Genomic DNA, 14,378 nt, shown 5'->3' with positions numbered 1-14,378 from the left:
GCTGCCAGGCGCCGGCGGGCTGCTGTGTGACGTCTACGAAATCCGCCTCAGCTGGCCTTCAAGTGTTGTCACAGGCTGACTCAATAATACCATCGACACGTAACAACGTTATAACAAGCAACCATGCCGTGCCCTTAAAAAAACATATTGTCAGAACCACAACGTGGCGCTGGATAACTTAGATATCGAGCGCACCGCCCATCGCGACAAACGGTGTTCGTACGGTCAACACCACGCCCACTCTCGCTCCTCACTACCAGCCCTCCGGGCCAGCCATCAGCGGGCTAGCTCAGCGGTCACCGGGCTGGCACGGGCCTCGCTCACCAGTCCGGAAGCGACACTTCCAACGGTTTTGCAGCGATGCCACACTTTTTTTTGGAGGGGGTGCGGCTACACCAATTACTGGCAATGCCCCATGTACGAGCAGTCTCTCCCCCGGCAGCGACCCGCCGCCGCCTGGCGGCCAACCTTGGTACTGCCAGCGGGGCAGCTAACCGCTACCACGCGGCGATGCCACGAATCAGATGCCAGCTGCGGATGGTTGCTACAGTCCCTCCACTCTGTTGTAAGGCCACGACAGTTTGATGATGAATGGGGCTTGTGGGCGGCGGACGGCCAGGGTTATTTGGCGCCCATAGCGAGATATTTCAACGGGGCGCGCACGCAGCGGAAAATCCGACAACCAGTAGGAAAAAGAAAAGCTGTACGATGTGAGTGGCATCGAGTCGGCGACAATGGTCTAAACCCTCGGCCACCCAGCAGAGTCCGGCCCGACACTAAGCCGCCTATTCCCGTCGGGACAGCATGGACAGGACAGCATGGTGGCCTCATTAGAGGAGTAAGAACGGGGGCGAGCAGCGAGCTGCGAGGAGGGAGGAGGCACGCGACGTCAGGTACGACGTTTTTAAGGAAGCCCTGCTCCACAAGATGCGGACATGTTGGGCGTTGTTGAGGGAAGCTGCATGCGCTATACAGGTCATTACCGCCGGTTTCTGTCGGCTAGAGCACGAACGCCGCCGCGGCCGGCCGCACTCCCGTCCGCCACATTGAGACTTTATGGCGGTAGATGAACTGTTACAAGCGTCATCAAAGAATGCACGATTTTGTCACTTGCGTGTTTGCAGAAAAGTTTAAATACAAGCATCGAGCGTGCAGTTTTGAGGAAGGTACGGCTGTTACGGCCGTGCTGGAATAGCCATCAACCAACGACCAACTCAAACCCCGACTGACGGTTATGACACCAACCGTCTTTGCGTGCAACCAAGACACCCTGGAAGCTGCATCATGTGAGCTGTCTCCGGGAAGTGGTTTGCAGTACAGCGTTTTTTTTTACAGTGCCTAATTAACTAGCGGAAGGTACTTTAATATATGTACATGTATACATATGTGCACACACACCATCTCTATCTCTAAAAAGAAACAAACAGCGTCGTAATATGCCACCAAGACCAAGGAATGCCGGACAATGCATCTCCTATGATGCGATTAGCCGTTGCCTTCCATATAATGTGTCATATGACGGTACGGCATGAAAATGTGACGTCCAAATCAGAAATGGCACATTCGATGTCGGTTTTCAGACATTCGCGGACTCCTCTGATTGCTTTGAAATTCGTCACGAATAATCACCTCACATGGTTAAACCTAGCCACCAAATTTTATAGCATGACGTTCAAACGTTCGCCTTCCAGAGGCATTCAAACTTTGAAAATGACAGCCTCGCACGTGTAAACACATATACATTGCATGTCAGCTAAATGGATGGGAGGCTTCATCGATCACCTTGAAATTTGGCACAAATATGTGCATTGCATATATACAGTTTTTCACCAAGTGGCAATTTGTGACATTAAAATGTTCGCATTCCAGAGGCTCACGAACGATGGGATACATGACATATCTCTAAAACGACACAAACAGAGTCGTAATATGCCACCAACACCAAAAAATGCTGCACAATGTACTTCCCATGATGTAACTAGCCGTTACCTCTCATATAATGTGTCATATGATGGTACCGTATGCAAAATGTGATGCCGTATGCCCCCGGCTCTGCGTCTCCAGTCGATGAATGGTTAGAGTTCTGGTCTCACACTCGGTGAGCCTTGGTTCGAATCTCAACGGCGGCCGCTGTTAGATAGGCGGTTTCATGGTCCACCGGTGCGACGTGATGATGCCAACTCGGTTCACTTCTAAGCGGAATGAATTCCAAGTAGGGATTTTCATATCGGATATCACCGTAGTTTCTAATGCTACGGGGAGGGAGTCTACACCCTACAGAGATATGTAAGATATCCCTGTAGGTTGGCCGCATACAATATCCCGTGAAGGTTGGCAGTAAATACAAATGAGCGTGACACACTGAAGAGCCAGTGGAAATGACGCATACGACGGCGGAGACATGTCGAATTACGTTCGGCAATTGCGTGTAAAAATTTATTGGCGCGTATTCGAGTGCTGCTCAAAGGCGAAGGCACCAAGGCCAATAGGGACGGAACCTGAGCGGTCATGGGTACCGCAGCAGACCAACAACAAGTAAAAGGTCCTCAGAGCAAGCAAAAAGAACTCACGTGGTGGGCCCACGTGGTGGGCCCACGTGGTGGGCCCCTAAACGATCGGTAGTGCCTCGACAGGCTGACCTATGATGCCCCGGCCAAAGCACAGGACCCTGGGAGCAAAGGGGAATTATTCAAGACTATAAATTAATACCCCGTGCAATCAAGAGTGCACGGGCAGGTTAACAGTACAAGTCTCGATGGGAGTGAAAAGTCAGCCACAAATGAGACCAAACGGAGAGAGCCCTCAATCAAAGTAGAGGGCCCCACCTGAGTTACTTGGGATGAAAAAACAGGTTAAAAGTTATTCAATCTGTGGCTGTTACTTACCCCATATGTATTCGGTGGCATCTTGTTTGAGTACCATTGTCCTAGTCCTGTCAACATAGAATGTCTTCAGCATTTTGTGAATGAGATGTGCTAATGCCGCTCAGCACTCACGATGTGATGAGGGATATCAATCCCAGCACAAAAGTAGATGCATCGGTATATACATAGGTATGCAACTGACACATTTGCCTTCTACCACCCTAACTGTGAACAGCAGTGCATGCAAATTTATTCCACCAATGAAAAAAGTGGCGGAACATGTAATGGATACAGCAAAGGCTTTGAGGTTCAATTAGGATTGAGTTACACCATGCTTCAAGCTTCTAATTGACTTGTATTGATCAATGTCTAGTTCATTGAAATAGCAAATCATCGTTGGAGTTTAATCAGAAAGACATGGTTTCTTTCGCTAAGGAGTGCCTGTAATATGTCTGCAAGTACTAGCAAAATAATAAATCAAGCGGATGTTTGTTGTATTAAGAAGACTAATATATTTCAAGCTGTACCCGTGGGTACAACCAGACAGATAAAAATCAGTCAAAAACCAAGCCCTATGACTGCAGAAAATGCTATATATTTGTAAAGTCGAGACACTACCTCTAAATACGCAGCCTTATGCTAAGGGTTGCACGAAACACAGGCCGCTGGACGAGAAGGTTACGAGAACCCATACCGCGTATTACGCAAGAAGATTACCTTCCACAAATATGGGGGACTATGATGACACACATATAACATGAGGCAATCACGTCCAGGCACCCTGTGCAGTGTACTTCTAAGGGCTGTTTAGAGCACAGGGCTACGCCAAGCGCTTCTATAGCTCATACTGGATATCATGCGAAGTAAATTTGCCAGCTGAGATCGGTGTTTATCACAACGAATATAGCAATTTTCCTCAACCAGTCGATGGCTGCCTCATATGAAACATATCGCCTCATATTGCCCCTTGTATGGGTATGAAAGGTTCGTAACGTAAAAGGCTAATAAGAGAGGTAAGTAAGGCTCAAGGTTGCATGAAGTTTAGTATCGCATGGGTCGATAGCTCATTGGTCCAAGGTCATCGTAATCTGTCTGATTGGCTTACGTGTTCCGTGCAGCACTTTACGTAGGACTGTATGTCGGGCAATGACACGTGGCAGCACAAGTTCGGAGCGGTTTCTATACTTGCATGTCTTGACATTTAAATTAATTTTTGTTTAAATTTTGGCACCGCCATCCACATGTCACCATGAGAACACCTGCCGGCGTGAGTTTGGGCAATATAACCAATGTTTGCTTGATGCTGCTAAGCCAGTGCCTCCTGGTATAGCGGCAATCAATGACTGTTGGTCAGCAGAAGACTTCCGAACTGATGCGGCAATCAATGACTGTCGGTCAGCAGAAGAACTCCGAACTGATGGTCACGGTCATTGATAAGCCCAATGGTTTTAATGAAGTTTTGTCATGATTACTAGGAAGCGGCGGCCGAAGCAAGATGAACTGCCGGTAACAGGAAAGTTGTAGCTTTTCGGCGGCCCGGTCCTGCCACTTACGTTTTTAGCATGCGCCCGGGCGGCCGGTTGAATGCCACACGCTCGATTGCGGGGGGGGGAATCAATTGGACCCTTGAGGCCTAGAAAACTGAGGGGGGTCTACATCAAATTCACAGTTTAGGTCGGCCTGTATGTGGAATTAGTCGTGTCGAGACTTGAGGTTCGTAGGCCATTACGTTCTAGTCCAATAGGGTCAAACCAGCCCAAAATGTCGTGGGCTGTCATTAGCTGACTTTGGCTAAGACTGTTTTAAGCCTTCTCATGTATGAGTCGTATTAGCCTCATTCCTCGGAAAAACCAGGAGAATAGAGATATAGTTAGGCTTGTTGGCGAAATACCAACCCAGCTATATCTCTATTCCTGTTTTTTCCGAGGAATAAGGTTAATACTACTGCCTTATCTATGAGACATATGTTCGTCACTAACACACTGAACAACTTACCTAATCTTCTCATGCATGATTTGTCCTTGCTTATTGCTTAACACGATTCTTGCCGGGTCTGCACCACCTCGCCTGCTCCTTAATGTTGTTTCCTCTCCCTAGCTGGGAGAGCCGCGGCTTGATTCATGTTTTCTGGTGTTTATTGCGTCGCTAGGATAGAGGGAGGGACATTCGTGGTTACCTGTTCTTAGGCAACGGTATGAAATAAAAAAGTCCAGACTGGTTATAAATGTTTCCTCACCTCCTCATGCAACCTCATTGAACCTAGTTACCTATTCTAAGCAAAAGGTCACTATTGTTCCTTTGAGCTCAGTGACCTTGTTTGACCTTCAGGAGGTTATTTTGACCAAAACCTTGCAAGATTGCTTTCATGTTTGTAACTTGAATAAGCGTGAAGGATTACGCCAGGCGGCTTGCTCCTAAAAACAAAATGGCCGGCTCTCTTATTGTACTTCTGCCTCTCGAGGTGTCGTGCGTGCTGTCCTGGTTCGTTGTCGGCAAAACTCAAGCATCGTCACCTGTGCGTGCTCTGCCCCTTTCTATCGATGTTCTTGAATATGTATTCATGGTTTCATTTTGCGCACTTGCATTCACATGCTCGGGTTTGCATTCACATACTCCTGTATAATGGAACACAAGACGTGATTCACGTTCGAAGCTGGCATGAAGTACATCACATTGGTTAAGAGCCAACTGTCTGTTGAACCCAGACACCGTGTTGACGTATGCCAGACACGAATAATTCAACGATGTTATTTTACCGTGGCCTTCAGCTGTACATGATAAATGAGACGGCAACACTCACGTGACGTCTAAGGGCGTTCTGCTTGCCAGGATGACCTTGAAGTAGTTCGAAAATGTTCGTGGGCGTCATGGTCGGAAACCAAAGAGAAGTGTCCGGAATGTTTTTTTAATGGTTATATAATTTCAAAACCACATACAGGTGTGGAAGATTCCCTTAATTACGCCGGCAAAGTGGCGTGCGACTGCGTCATGAAATTGGGTATGGCTGAGGATACATTCATGGGACATGGTTTGAAAAAGTCACTGCAGTACACGGAGCTATGACTTCAATACCGAGAGCCTGCTAGGCCATATTGTCGCCGATCGTCGGTTTAGTTGTTTGAACTCCATGACTTTGTGTTGTCGGTTTTTAACTCCTATAGAGTAATATGCATGGATGCACGAGAGGTGATTGGCACGTTGTTGTTTCGCAATGCTTGGTCCATGTGCGATAAGGTCACTCCTCGTACATAAATGACCTTTTGAGGGTCGCATAATGTGTGGTATATGTTTCCGTGGCCTCAGAGCGTATAACGATACTGACACTTGACATGATGAATGTGATGCCAGACCTGCGCGCCTCGAAAAATGCGGATTTTATCTCCGCAAAAAAGTATTACGGTGAGCTAACCACAAAGGTCACTGGTTGAGCTCATTGGATCTGAGGGGACTCCACTGATATTTTTTAGGTCACATTTATGGATTTTATCATCCCGTGATACCATTTCATTTAGGGACCGAATTACAGGCATATGTCTGTTTGTAGGTAGCCTGAACATTGTCTTTTATCGCTTTCAGTTGTATTTTTGTCGTGGCAATAAAAGTGGCCTTTTCATCCCCCACCTCATCGATGTGGGGGAAAATCAGTCCCGTCCGGGAGAGGTGAAGGCTTATCGCGAGTGGCCGGCGTGCGGACCGTTGGCCTCCTCACAAGATCAACACCGTAGATGTTGTCTAGTCTTTGTGCCTGTGATATGCTATGGAATGAACAAAGGGGCCACGCTTTTTTGGCCTGATCAGGGTGGTAGTTTCTGGTTTTGTGGCGCGAAATTATAACATTCAGCTTCTTCCAGTACAAGGTGGTTTGCTTCTGTTTGGTGATCGAAGTGGTACTCGCCTCATCTCTGCATGGCTACGCCGAGGGAAAGTTGATGATGTTTAGAAAGGTGATGAAAGTTTACACAGATGACTAACGACGATCCATAGTATGTTTAAGAAACTGTTGGTGTATGGCCGCCGAAGGCGGGAAATTACTGGCCGGATGAACTTGACGCTGCTTGTTCGAAAATGCCTGCGTTTCCCAAAGGCGCAGCCAGGGTATCTTTCTGTCGAGAGCCATCTATGTCGAAACAAACGTGAAAAGCGGGCCTAAAGGACGGGGAAAGCATGACCACCACTGATGTTTTCTCCACAATATTGTTATATGGACAAATAAACGTTCCTGGAGGCGCTTGAAATGCAGTCAGATATGTCCATTCGCTTCTGTCTTAACTAGGTAAATTTACAGGTCCCAACCACAACCAGGCGGTCCCGCTCAGTGACTGGTTCTTCACTGGCTGCCAAATGTTCTGCGCCTTCACGCAGCAACCTTTGACGTCACGAAGCTGCTACAGGTAAGCTAAGTCTGCGCAGTGAGGAACGTTTCAAGCAAGTCCACGTATGGTTGAAAGGACTATCAGTTGATTCTGACCATATGCGTTTAAATGCTCGATCATGGCAGATAGAGGCGTAGCTTTTCAGCCCGTCAACCTGCCAACACTTGACCCGCAGGAACCCGTAGGCTTATGGGTGGGCTGTCGGTTACACTGCGGCTTTTGCATGTCAAAATATTAATAACAAAAATACTATTTTTGTCAGGACCCAACTTTAAAGTCATTCAAAACTGAGCTTGCTGCCAAACACATGAAAAACATGGCAAGAGCAGCAGGAACAGAACACCGACGACACACATGACACCTGTAAACCGAGTTGCAACGGTTTAAGAACCGTAGGTGAACAGCTCGCTGAAAACGCAAGATTGACAACCGACGTTTTTAAGGCTTTACCTGATTTCACTTGAGAGTAGTTAGGTGGGCCATTAACTGCATGCTGTGCTTGGCTGCTGTTGTGCGGCTGAGTTGCACCCCATTTCATTTCCATTTTAACTTTCATGTTTTATACACGGACCATGCCTCATAATCAATATCAAATATTACTGAAATGAAGGGGAAATCATGTGCACTTCCTAGCTGACTGGCCAGTACAGCCCGCAACTTGTAGCACCCCCTGCTCTCAGCTGGAAAGTTAAAAGCGATCTCGAACGCAGACAGTGCACAGGAACAAGGGAGGCACAGTTCAGACGGGGCGCAGTAACGCCGGTAGCAATTCGGGCGGCACATGGTTTAGAGGCATGCGCTCAACTGCGAGGGTCAGTCTTACCTGCCTCGCTGGCCACGGAGGGCCCTCTTATCACGACCCCCGCCGAACATCTCGCTATCACCCCGTCACTGTGCCTAAGGCTTCAAGCGTTGGGTGATTGGGGTCGTAATTTTGGTTTATTTATCCCTCCCGATGCTGAACTGCCGCTGCCCCCACTGGGGCTTATAAGTCACCGACTGGCACTCTTTTCCACGCATTCGCTTTCCTTTCTAAGCGCACTCTGCATTCATCATTCTTCATACTCTAAAGCAATTTCGGCCCCACAGTTCCCTGCGGTTTCATGCATAGGTGCATGGTCGGGGTGAAGCACTGGTCCCTGGCGGTCCGTCAATCGCGGATATTTAAGAACCGCAGCCGCAGACCTCATATTGCGTCCCCCCCCCTTTCGAAGCGCCAGGCTGTTCCACGCGAAGGTTCGGGATCATTCAGGTACAGGGATAAAAGCGTACGGTAAAAACGACATTGTGTTGTCAACCAGGGTGATTTCCCATTCCTGGTGTCGCCCAGGCAGCGTCCTTGTCCCAGAGGATCTGCCTTCCAGATACCAGCGACTCTACGATTTCATGGCTGAGATCCTCATGCCGGCCGGGTGTGGAATGTTTCGTAAACATCTTTACGAATACCTTGTGACGTCTTTGCCGGGTCGCACCATCCACAACGTCCTGTGGGCACTGTTCCTGTTTTGTGAGAGCGACTCTAACCGTTAATGCCAATTTCACCTAGAATCTCGTACCTGCCCTCTACCGCCTTTCCCTTCCTGAGACGTTCATGAGAACCAGAGATCCACCCGCGAGGTCATCTCATGTCGGAGAATCGATCATGGCGTGGCGCGAGCCCTGCGTCTGACTTGAAACAACGACCGGCCTAGTCTCCAGGTCCCTGCAGCTCATGGACAACCGATCCATCACGCTGGAAGCCAAACATCAGCTCATACGCCGAATACCCCGCCGTCAAATGCACAGAGCTGTTTAGAGCCAAGGCTACACAAGGCAGTGCCTCGTCCCACTGCCCATCGCAGCAGCGAGCACGCAGGATTGCAGGTAGCGTGGTGTTGAACCGTTCAGTTTGTCCGCTGTCCGCGGGCTGTTACGGTATAGTCCTTAGCTTTGTCACGCCCAGTAACACACAGCTCTTTTGCCTGCTCGCTCTTGAAGTTCGCGCCTTGGTCAGTCAGGAATTCGCTGCACTGCGAGAACCTGGTGAGAACTTTTCGTGATCTTCTTCGCAACCATTGCGGCCATCGTTTTAGTGACAGCAAATACTTCTATCCACTTTGTGAAAGCGTCTTTGATCACCAACACGAAAAAACAGAACGCACTGCCTGCGTCGTTCTGCTGCATCCAGGGCTCCCAGGATGTCGGCTCTCACTGGGCGCCGAGTAGGAGGCCTTGCGTTTCTTCGTCGGCTGTCTTCGCTGGAACTGGTCACACTGTAGCATCGGTTGGCCGATTTGATGATGGCTGACTGAGTCTTACGCGCCCGCCGCGCATCATCTTGCACGTCGCAAAAACGTACCGCCGTAGTGTAGCTATGACACCGGTACCGCGCCGCTTCGTGTGAGGTGCCCATTAGCGCGCTCCTGAGCCTCCAGGTTGTACGTCAAATGCACGTGGTGCCGTCGGTCTCGGTTTGCTCTCACAACTTCGTCATAGATAAGATGTGCGATGCTGTCGATGTTGAATCTCAGTTGATCGCTGCTATACAGGTTTAGTATGGGGAGTAGCAGGTCGCAAGGTTTCCGTCCGTTATCCAAGATGTCGTCGTGCAGGTTGTTGCAAAAGAAGCAGACAATTCTGTGGAGTTTTCCCGTAATGCCAACGTTGATGGCCGTGTAGGTCATTTTGGCTTTTCCTTACGCGTGTTATCGTGTAGTGTTTTCCGTTCTGTTGCGCCTGGCCGAATTCCTCCGGCGTCCTTGCGCGGAAGAATCCGGCGCGAACTCCCGACGTTTTCCCGGCGGCAACGTATACCATTTGCTGCATATTTGCGACCTTCTGGCGGCGTGTCATTTGATTGGTGGGAGGCCTTCTGGGCCATCCTCTAAGATCTGGATGAGTGTCGTCTCTATCTCCCTCCTTACGAACGTTCTAGTGAGGTGATCCATGTTGTTTTCGCTGATGTGCTTCATTGTTCGGTCGGAGCCCTTCTAATTGATCAGACCACTGTTCTCCTTCAGCACTGATGAGAGCATGGAGAGGACCAGCTCAGCCATGCCTTCCTACGAAACACCGTTCACGATCTCCCCCAGCCTCTGGTGGACAAACGTGAAGGAGGGTCGTAGGGCGCATGTTAGCCCCACGTCGAGGTTGGCTTACTGGATGTAACCCTTGGTTATGGTCGTGCGTATTGTCCGGCGGTGGCCTCAGTTTGCCAGAAGATAGCGCCAGTCTGGAACGGTTACGCCGAGGCGCCGCTCGAAATTCGCGAGTAGCTTGTTGGCGAATCTCAACACCTTTGTCATCTCCACATGGTGTCCTGTCGTTACACAGAGTGGATGGCGTCCTTGATACGTTGCGATGGTGTCTCGAGGCACGATTTGGCCGAGGCTCTCAGCCGTCGCTGGCACGAGACTTTGCGCCCTGGCGGTCCCTTGAAGCTCGAGAGTCTTCGAAGACCTCCCGGTTTGGTTGTCTTTGTGCATTTTCTTGCTTTTTGTCTCTAACTTCACTTAAAAATCCAAAACAACGCTTTCGCTGTTGAGTTCAAAATCATGGGTTCGGTGACATCTAGTTATTTTCAACTCATTGTTTGGCAGGTAAGTCACTGAATGACACTCCTCGCGCTGTATCCCGTGCTACCCGTCCCACGCACACCAGCTTACACTCCGGCCACTAGATGTCGGGCGGTCCACTTGCTACGGTTTGGGAAACCCATGGTGCGTACATCGTGGCGTGCACACATGGACTGATATGGCGCGTCCACCGCAGCTCGGACTCTCTCCTCAGTAGTGTATTTCTTGGCTCGTCACTCTGCGACGCAGGTGCCACTCCTCTCAGAACCACTGGCACTTACCGGGCTTGCCTTCAGACCCGCTGCCTCGAGGCGCCACGGCACCTCGTCCACATTGCGAGCACGCTCTTCATCTCAGCCCTCGTCATACATACGCCATCGAGGAACACACCGATACTTGCAATACCGGTGGACAATGTCTACATCAACCTTTGGAAAATAGTAGCAGTGCTGCTGTTGTAAACCAACCTTGTCGTCGCCATCAACCCTCTGTGGGTGCTAGCGAGTGTGAAGCACTGGCTGGCCTCATCCAGGACATTCTGCGTGCTGTGTCGGTCGCAGCTGACGCGGGCTACCTCTCCGCAAGTCAATCGCGGCCAACTTGGCTGCCGCCCATTGTGATTCTATGTGCACATGGGCCCGGCGCAAGACCCAGTAGAGTCTGAGCACCCCGTCTATCACAACGCCTTTTGTTTCCTCGACGTCAAGGGCCATGTAGAAATTGGCTTCTTGCACGGATGCGGCGTGCCTGGTGTAACCGGCGGGCGGCTCTGACGGTGGGCGGTTGCTCGGCCACTACAGAAAAGCACTTGCCCTCCCCGAACGTCTTGATTGTGGGGCGGCGTGGCCGCGCCGGTGGCGCTGCCAGAGCTTCTAGAGGCCACATCACCTCAGCCTGTCGCTTCAGCGACGGCCGGCTCCCGCTCGTCTTCCGATGACTCGCTGCTGAAGCCTAGGTTTAGGCTGTTTTTTGCCGACTGCTTGATGGCACTCTGTGCTTTGTGTGCCTACTCAGCCGTGGCCGCCTTATCATAAAAGCTGACAGCCGTTTCGTTTCATACGTATGGCAGCGCATCTTCGCCGCTTCCTTGCTAGTCGTGTCTTTGAGGGCGCCGGCCACCTCGGGTTGGTACGGCAGTTGCACGTGGTACGGTTTCCTGCCGTGGTTTCCGCGCACCAGCTCATGGTAGGCGAGGTGTTCGATCCCTGGGTTGTTGAACCGCAGGGCAACGGAGTAATGCATATATTTTCGGGGCAGAAAGTGCCCCTCGCACTCCTCCCTCCAGGAGTGCGGCCCGGAGGTGCGTCATAAGGAGCTCCATGGCTCGAACGAGTCTACCCGAGATCACCACGGCCTTAATAAAAAACTGACTTTTGGTATTGCCACCGGCGTGGCTGATGGCCCGGTCAGTGCCGGGTTTCTTTGCTGCCCAGTACTCGGCTATCGTTGAAGAAGCGGCTGCCGCAGCCGCTTGTCACCTCCGGTGCCACGTATGGTATTTGGCGCGTCTGCAGCGCCACGCCGCGCAGCGCTCGTGGGTTGGTGGGCAAGGCGCTTGGACCTGAGTGGACGACCGCGATCAGCGCCCTCTCGACCTGCCTTCTGACGAGCACCCACTCCGAGTGGCTCGGCTGGGGCTCACTCATGTGCCCCGCGACACCCTCTGAGGCCGCCCGTTCACCCGCGGCTGATTCCATTTGGCTACTGACGCCAGCACTGCGATGAGGACATCCGGGATAGGCTTCCACGCTATGCCGTTGGGGACCTCCCAAGACGGCTCAGCATGAACGCCAGGAAGCTGCGGATGCTGCACGTCATGGCGGCGCCAGAAGCGGCCGACGTCTCAAAGACGTTTTTGAGGGTCTGGCGGGCACGGCGGCGGTTGGCGGTGCTGGCAAGGATAAAGCGCCAGCCTGGCACCGTGATGCCGAGACGGCGCTCAAGCGATCTGATCATGCCTATCACGTTAGCTTCTGGCCTGAACTAAGCGCAGTCTCGCGCTGGACAAAACAGGGGGCCAGGCGACGGGCACATTAAGAGGCTGTCGCGGAGGATGGCGTGGTCGCGACCATCAGGTCACGCTGCCGCCAGCCCCTGAGCGCGCGACGTGCCCTCGGTGAGCAAAGAAGCCCCGAGGGTCTCTGCCTTCGTTGCGACGAGAGGCGGGCGGAGCTTCAGGAAGACCGGATGCTCCATAGCCATCGACTGGTGGCTCGCGTGGAAGATCTCCTGTCGCACGCCGCTCCTGTCCGCGGCCGGGCAGCGCGTGTTCTGGCTAAGGTGACTCGCCAGCGTCCTGTCTGCGTCCGCCTTGCGTACGACGGCGCCACGCCGGCAGAGCGTCACCGTGGCGCCGTCGCGGCGCATCAGGGTCGTGATACGTTGTCCGTCGCTCCCTGCCAACCAGGGAGTCAGTTTGTCAGTCAGTTTGTCCGTCACTTCCTGCCGATGGGTCCAGTGCGGATGCCTGGGACTGCGTGTGTCATCGTCGGGGTCGGTGTGTCATCATCATGATGTCATGAGAAATCATCCCGACGCCGCTGGTTGTGGCGCAGGGCGCGGCTATCAGTCGGGTAGGATTCGTCAGCCGCCCAGTTGTGGCAGCTGGAGCCCTCGAGTCCGCTTTTCTCAATATTGACCGCGTCACGTCCCTCGCCGCGCTGAGCCACAGGGGAAAGTAAATCACTTTTCAGCGTGTTGTTCCTTCGCCTTCGCTATCTGAAAACTCCTGCTCCAGGTGCGCTTGAGAAGTGCAAGTACCGCCCTCGTGACATTGCTGACTCGAGAATCGTGGGAACGCAGCACACATACAGTGGAAAACGATGCACACAGCAGCAAACGAGAGCGAGAGGGATTCTGTCCAGGCCTGCCGTTCAGTGTACGTTTCGCGAAAGACCGCAGCTGGGGATCCCAACGGGCCTCCAAGAACAGCAGCTGGGAATCCAGCTAGTCGCGGTCCCGCCGCCCGTGAATGCGCACGCACCACGCGTCTTATTAAAAATGTTCACCCTTGAATTTAAAAAGAAAATTATCAGAGTTTTTGCACTGCTTGACTTAGGAATTGAAACTAGGCATATTTCTACAACCGATCATGTTTATCTCTGCTCAATATTGAAGCATGCTTTTCTTAGGTCCTGACAAATATTGAAGCATGATTTTCTTAGGTACTGGGAAATTGTTTGAGGACATAAAACGTGTGCGTAATACGCAGCTATAATTCATTTTAACAATATTTTACCGTAAATTTTGAAAAGTTTGAATTTTAATGGGCATGTCGACATGAACAGCTGAACCACAATTTTTATTGAATTCACCATTTTGGTATCAAATAAATATTTAGGCCTTTTATTGACAGTTTTACTGCACTTAACATCTTTAATCGCTTTACCGCCATGACTGGTGAGTTGTTTGGGAACATAAAACACGCGTCTGATGCTTAGCTCTGACATGTTTTCTGCAGAAGTTACATCTGTTATTCATAAAAGCAGCTACACTTCATTATGTGGTTGCTTTTATAGATAACGTAAGCAACCACATATTTTAATGTAAGCAGCCACATACATTTTGATGATAGTTTTTTTCCCATA

The sequence above is a fragment of the Pollicipes pollicipes genome, unplaced genomic scaffold, assembly GCF_011947565.3.
Source record: "Pollicipes pollicipes isolate AB1234 unplaced genomic scaffold, Ppol_2.1 Scaffold_7262;HRSCAF=8765_pilon_pilon_pilon, whole genome shotgun sequence".
Lineage (NCBI taxonomy): Eukaryota > Metazoa > Arthropoda > Thecostraca > Pollicipedomorpha > Pollicipedidae > Pollicipes > Pollicipes pollicipes.
This window is presented reverse-complemented; position numbering follows the sequence as displayed.